The sequence below is a fragment of the Melopsittacus undulatus genome, chromosome 10 (genome assembly GCF_012275295.1).
Source record: "Melopsittacus undulatus isolate bMelUnd1 chromosome 10, bMelUnd1.mat.Z, whole genome shotgun sequence".
Classification (NCBI taxonomy): Eukaryota; Metazoa; Chordata; class Aves; order Psittaciformes; family Psittaculidae; genus Melopsittacus; species Melopsittacus undulatus.
In genome coordinates this window covers 10749176-10756893 of record NC_047536.1, presented here as the reverse complement: position 1 = coordinate 10756893, position 7718 = coordinate 10749176, and positions in this window count along the sequence as shown.

Genomic DNA, 7718 nt, shown 5'->3' with positions numbered 1-7718 from the left:
GAAATTCTGAATTTGATGCTATAGTTCACATAGCAGCTGTGCTAACAATAAAACCAAATTCTCATCCCTTTCTTGTCTCTCCCTTGTCTTCAGAAGGGACCACAGCATTCCTAGTGAAAAACCTTGTCTCAGCCCAGGTGGGATCTGGCAGACCATACAGATATTGCTCCAGCAGATCAGTGCTCAGAGATGGATTGTTGTTGATGCTAAAGGGTCCAGCACAGTAGCCTTGTTCAGCTGTCTCTCAAAGAAGAGATAAAAACGAAGGTTGTCATCCTGCACAGGGTTTCTCAGAAGACTTGAGAGAGGGAAATAAAGATGACATCAAAGTTCTGGAATGTGATTTACGTGGGAAGAAGCTATGAGCCTTGTTGTCCAGTTAAAAGAGAACTGTGAAACAGAAATCATTTGCAAGGTTTGAAACAGGCGGACAAGTGAGTCAAGCAGAGCAGAAGGATGAGGGACTCAAAGACAAGTAAGCAGGCCATGGCTGTGCAGAGAGTCAGCTCAGCTCCACCTGAGGAAGAAAACATACTTCTGCATGACATATGTGTTCATCTGGACTGGTCAACACAGCTCACTATAAATCCTTGTGATAAACAGTTGCCATATGTTTCTCAGATCAGAATAATTGTTAGTAGGGTCCTAATTCAGCCAAGTAGGGTCCTAATTTAGTGTATGGTCATCCCTAACATTTCTTTTTGACTGAAAATTAAACTACATGCAGGTTCACGTGGAGATTTTGGAACAGAGAAGTAAACTGCCTATGGTCATATGGATGGTTCGTGGCAGATCTGAAGAGCTGCGTGTTGCCCTGAATCATGAGATAATTTCTGTATGCGTATTTGGGCGTGGAATTAGAGGGGAGGCCAACAGGAAGAGAAGAAAACTAACCTGATATAGCATGTCTTGGTAAATCCTTGGGAGAAATTGGAAAATATCTGGAATGGAAAAGGCAAAAAATGAAGTGTGTATGGTAGCTTGAAAGTGGATAGAGCTTGGAATCTGAAGGACAAAGCCAAACAATATTATTTGTTACTGAGGCATCTTCCCATTATGTCAGCCATGAGGTACAGTCTGAGGAAGAAAAGATGCATTTTTTAATTTGTTTTGGTTTAAAAATGCACCTTTTCCTTCAAAACCTCTATTCCTATGGACAAGTGAAAGAATTCCCTGATTCAGAACAGCTGGCTGAAGTACAGTGGGTACCAGACCTAGTCAGACTGGCCAGGTGAGAGCAGCTTCCAGCCTGGCAGTGTAGACAAAGTCAAGAAATGAGAGAGAGAGGAGACACCCAAGTCCTGACCCTAGATCAGCCCTGCAACCACCACACCTCCCTCCCATCATCTGACCACTGGAGAATGCTGTCCCCCAGCTATATGTACACCAACATGTGGGAGATACTCAGAATGGTCCAAATACACCCTGATACCAAAATCAGAACCATGTTCAGTACCAAATTTCAAAAAAAACCCCAAAACAAAATAGAAAGAGAATGAAGAATTTCAAATGAGAAGGATTTGAAAGCTGGAGAGGGACTTCTTACAAGGACACGTAGTGACAAGTGGAAATGGCTTAAACTGACAAAAGGAAGATTCAGATTAAATCATAGGATGAAGTTCTTTAGAGGTGGTGGGACACTGGCACAGGGTGCCCAGAGAAGCTGTGACTGCCCCATCCCTGGCAGTGTTCAAGGCCAGGCTGGATGGGGCTTGGAGCAACCGGGTCTAGTGGAAGATGTTCCTGCCTGTGGCAGGGGGCTGGAACTGGATGATCTTAAAGGTCCCTTCCAACCTAAACTGTTCTGATTCTATGATTTCTGCATAGCTACAGTTATTGCTGCATAGCTACAACCTCCTAAAACACCACCAACAGTATGAAATGTGATGTCAGGGGATGGGAGACCCCTGAAAAGCCATATGGTTTGAAGAATTTGCTCCTGTGTGCTCAAGTTACACAAACCTGAGCAGAATAATGAGGAATAGCAGCAAGGGTGTATTAAATATAAACCTCACCTGACTCACTTGATTGCCTATATTGATGGATTTGCACTTTATTGATGGATTTACACAGTAACATCTCAATCCTGCACTGGAATCCAGACAGCCCATTAATTTCCATAGGAGATCCATAGAAGAGAACCTACGCTTTGGCAATGGGTTTAGTACAGCACCTTGATAATCTTAATTTAAAAATGATGCCAAGCAACTGAAGAGCAATATGCTATGGGGAAAAGCAGCTAAAGGCAAGAAGAAATATTCCAGTGACTCTTTTGTTCATGTCAGTTAACATTTCGGAAAAGAAAACAGCATATAAATGATGCTATGCCTGGCAGGACAGCTCTCACTGGGTCCATTTTCCAACACATTCTGCTATGAAAACAGGAAGTAGGATAAAAATAATCATGGAGGAGCAACTAGGAAAATGAGAGCATAATATTAAATTTAGGCAAACTCTTGTCAGGTGGAAACCAGAGAAGTTGTGAGGAGTTCTAGGGACAAAGTCCTACAGCCACCGAGCTAGGCAGGACACAGTCACAGGGTCATTCACCTCTTCCCTCTCCAGGGTCCTGAGGAGTATGGGGAAGGGAGTCCAATAAGCAGCTAAGTGATTCACACCCCAGTTAGTGATGACCATGCTCACACTCCATTTCCTATGATGTTCCCACATTTCACTCCTTCACAGGCTGTGCCTGCACAGGAATGTGTCTATAGATATATAAAAATAAATGAGATGCCTTGTCCACTCTGAAAATTGATTTTCTTCCCTTTAGTGGCATGACACTGTTTTGCAGATGGGATCACCTCCTGTCTAATGGGTTTAGCATCATCTAGGGATGGTTTTGGCTAGGGAAAGCTTCCTGGCAATATAACTGGTTGGGGGCATTTTTGAGAGTTGTTTGGGGGGTAGGGGGGAGGGAATGGGAGGCTTGTTTGTGGTTGGGGTGCAGATGTATGTGTAAGGACAGTGAAGCTTTTGTTGGTTGGTTGGGATTTACTGTTGTTGGGTTTTCGATAGCTTTCATTGTTTGAACGCCAGTCTCCAGGCTGCCCTTAATGCTCAAGAGCATGAGCTTGTGCAGCCCCATTCTTACCCTAGAGGAAGGTAGCATTTGGGGTCAGGTATTCAGAGCCACCACAGCAGGACAAAACAAACCCTGATAAAGATCTGCAGCCCATGTTTTACCTGCTTTGGCACTGCTGTGAAAGGGGGTGGGGGGGGAAACACACAAGACACATCCAGGGACAACCCCCTTTCACAGCACCGTTTGCCTTTCCTCCTACTGGAAAACACATATCTCTGCACTCACTGCTGCAACTTCAGTATTATCAACGTAATTCAGCAGGCAAATGGGACTTTACCAGACATCACTGCTGGGTCCTTAGATCAGACTGGGAAAGCAACACATGCTTGTCTCTGTGCTGCTAGCATTGCTCACTCTTCCTTCTGCCCACCAGTCAAGCTCACACCACCACAACCTTCGCAGCACATGCTCTCAAGTGGTGCCATCTCTCCAGGTGCCCCATTCACACCAGCACAGACAGCCTTCAAGACTAGGTCTCATGGCCTGCTCTCATTTCCCAGGGAATGAAACTCCTTCATGCCCAGTGGAAAGTAATACTAGTAGTAAGACTAAATCACACATATTTCTACTAAAACTATAGACATGCCTATATTCCCACCATAGTTGTCCTTTCCTGTCCTGATTGACACACTTTTTACTTCCCTGTCATCTGTTCCCTCTCAGAGCAACCCCATCACCACCACTGCTTAACACTTCTGAAACATTGAAACCTCTCTTTTTCAACTGACCACTACACTTCTCTCACAACCCAGAGATTCTCAGGGCTAAAGGAGAAGAGGAATAGCTGTTCAGTCTGTTTAACAAAGGAAACCCAGACTAGATGGCATTTGGCTTCATAGCCAGAGACCAGAGCTCTCAACTTCATCAGCGTTTCATGAGTTATACTTCCAAAGTGAGACATTTCAAACTGCAGGCACTAATGTCAACCATTTTTAATCAGTTTCTGAACATTATTACACTTCAGGTTCGGAGCCAGCAGCCCCTTGCAGCAGCCAGTTGCCAGCCTCACTTTGGGCTCATCTGCAGCTGTCAAATAAGAAATATCAAGGGTATACAACTGTGCTGCCAGAGTTCTGGTTTAACCCCAGCCAGGAACTATGCACCACCCAGATGCTCACTCACTCCTTCCTGGTGGGATGGGGGAGAGAACTGAAAGAGTAAGAAGTAAGAGTGAGAAAACTCGTGGGTTGAGATGACAGTTTAATAAGTAAGGCAAAAGCTGCACACACGAGCAAAGCAAAACAAAACAAGGAATTCATTCACCACTTCTCATCACAGGTAGGTGTTCAGCCACCTCCAGGAAAAAAGTGATCCATCACACATAGCGGTGGTTTAGGAAGACAAATGCCATCACTTGGAACATCCTCCCCTTCTTCCTGCAGCTCTGCATGCTAAACATGATGCTCTATGGCATAGAATATCCCTTGGATCAGTTGGGGTCAGCTGTCCTGGCTGGGTCCCCTCACAGCTCTTTGTGCACCTCCAGCCTCCTCACTGAAAAGGCCTTGACTCTGTGCAAGCATTGCTCAATAGCTAAAACATCCCCATCCCCAAATTATCAACACTGTTTCCAGCACAAGCCCAAAACACAGACCCATGAGCTATTATGAAGAAAATTAACTCTATCCCAGCCAAAATCAGCACACACATTAACACTGTAAGCTAACATAGCTTTTTAGGCTGCATCTGCATTAAGTGTTGCCCAGAGGTCTGCTTTGCACATCTTCAGGATCTTCAGGATTCACCTCTGCTAGCAAACAGATGTCTTCCAGGCTCCCACAGACACCCACCATGGGTTACACAGCTGCAGGAAGAACTACAAATCTCACATCTCCTCAGCATAGCTTGGGAGGCACCTCATCCATGTAAAAACATGGCATCCATTCCATGCAAGGACAAGGTTTATGACAATGGACAAGCACTTCTGTGACCAAAGCCCAGCTGCTGAGCATCCAGCTACTTGATGGAAATCAGTTGGAGCCTCTAGACTGCAACTGTCCCAGAGCTCCCTTGTTTGTACCCACTATTGCTGCAGCCCTGGTGAGTGCTGCCCAGATCTCCAGGGAAACAAGCCTTAGTCATGCTGAAGTCCCGCTACCACTGACCAAGGTCTACACCATGGTCCTTTCCTTCCAGCCAGGATGAGCTTCCCAAGCTCTAACAAGAGTTCCACCGGCCTGACCCAGTGACAAGCCCATCCCAAGAGGCTCATTTCCCACCGTTGTGTTGGGAATGCAACCCAGCTCACCAGCACAGGAGCTGGCTCTTCACGCCACCTGGCTGCACCGCTGCAAATGCAAAGTGTTAACTCGCAGCATCCCGGAGCACGATTCCCTGGCGGGTGACCAAGAAGAGGGAACTGCTAGAGGCCAGGAGAGGAATGACAGGAATTACCTGATTGCACACACTTCTGGGAACCGGGTGCACAGCGAGTTCCTTGCATCCCAGAGTCCACGGAGCAGAAGCAAAAAGCATTTCAGAAACATGCCCAGAGCATGGCAACAACCTTTACTGAATAATGTATAATAGTAATGATCTGTGTCAAGTGGTCTTGCTGATGAACTTAATTTGGACCAGTTGCTTTGCAAATCCTTGCACCCAGACCATCTACCAATTTCCCCTAAATCCAGCATCTACTGCATCCTCTGGACTCAGTTTCTCATGGGTTATGCCCTTCCCTGTCGTCAGGTTTCCTCCTGCCTAAATCTACATATAACTCTGATCTAAAATCCACAAAAAGCACCTTGGGTTATGAACTGCCTTATATACCATTAGTCCATCCAGCACAGAAAGTCCTGGGTCTCCTTGTCACATCTGCAATGCAAAACCAGCAATTTCTAGCACTCTGAACTTGAACTAGAGCATGGGTCTTCTTTGCAACCCTTCCCAGACCATGAGCCAACCATGACATGTGTCTGATTGTTCTGGACAGGCTTTTGCTCTGCTGACTTAGCTTGAACTGTGTCAGGGAGGAGGGGGAAATAAATCAGGAAGTGAGCAACAGTGAGATGTGTATGTCCAAAAGGCAGGGATGAGGCCAACTTTGGAAGATCACAATAACAGTGTGTAACACATGCCATCTTCAAAGGACTAATGAATCCTTACAAGGTTCCCCTATTATTATTTGCATTTCACAGATAGGTACGTTAAGATGCAGAAGGCTGCATTATCCTCTTGGTCACACCTATTTCAGCCTATTAATCTCTGGTCTTATACTGGAACTCATCCCTGTTGTGTGAGAGATCCTATCACAAGTCAAAACAAGAATGCTATCTCTCAGACTGGCCGGGTACAGGAATCTATGGTCTGATTTGTATAGCACACCAGACCAACTGGTCCTATTTATCTCTCCCGACCTTGAAAACAGATCACCTTATCAATTCTTCCCTCCCATGAGGCGGAAGGGTACACAAAGCTCTGGCTTACTGCTGAATTTGATATATATATTACACACACACTTATCTTTTTCTGTATGTGAAATATAAGACAGAGGAATCCATGGGAGAGATACATCTTAATGTCTAACACACCATCCGGCCTCATTCCACCCACCAGTCTCAGTCTGGCCATGGAGAGGTCCCACCTTCCAGCCAGGAGCCTCCCCCAGCTCAACAACTTTTATTCACAGAAGAATGCAGCTGCCTTGGGAAACTGTGCTCCCTGGGAGAGCAAAGCTGTTCCCCAAGTTATAACCAAAACCATGTGGGGCTGGGGGTGCTGGAACCAGTCTCTGCATTCAGAGGGAGATCCAGTGTCAAAGCAACAAGCTCTCCCTGCCGACTCCAGGGAAGCAGCCTGCCATTCCTACTGTCAACACTTTCTAGGGCGGTATTTGCTTGTTGAAAATTATTAGGCTGGAGATAGCAGGAGTTGGGTTTTGATCTACAAAAGGCCACAGCAAGTAACATCTGTACAGTGAAAGCATTTCCCACAGCAAAGTACCACAACATCCCACAGAGCTGCAAAGGACTTGCAGCCTCAGAACATCACCAGGATCTGTGCTTTGATGGGCCTTACCAGAGCAAGCTGATTTCACTGCAGTTAACAGTATCTGTAGCTTAGACAAGGGTAATCAAAATCTCATCATTTGGGGCATAAATTGATTGCCTGCAGGGGTTACAAAGGAATTTCACCTCGTGTGCAGCATTGCATAACCACACAGATTCATTGTGGGTATTTTCCAGCCTCTGCTGAGCACCAGCTATGGGCTGCAGCTAGAAGCAAAACGTGGCACACAGGCTGAAAAGCCAGAGTCATCATATGAAAACACACAGCCCTATTGTCTGGGAACAAAGTACAGTATTTTTCTGACTCTGGCTTCAAGTCACACATGGAAATAAAAGACAATGACTGTCACTGGGCTACCGAAACAGCTGAATTTCAACAGAGGAAATAAAATCTGTCCTGAGATTGTTTTCCAGTGGACAGCAAGAAGAGTGCCTGGAGAGCCTATGAGCACAGTGCACTAAGGATTACAGAACAGAGAACAACCAGTTTAAGCAATGCTGCCCCATCCTGTGCTGCCAGCCAGATCCTCTAAGTGCTACTCCAATGAGGAGTACCAAAACCTGCCCTCAAGTGAGGACTGAGCCCTTCCATGTCACCCAACAACCTTCATCACCAGCCATCCCCA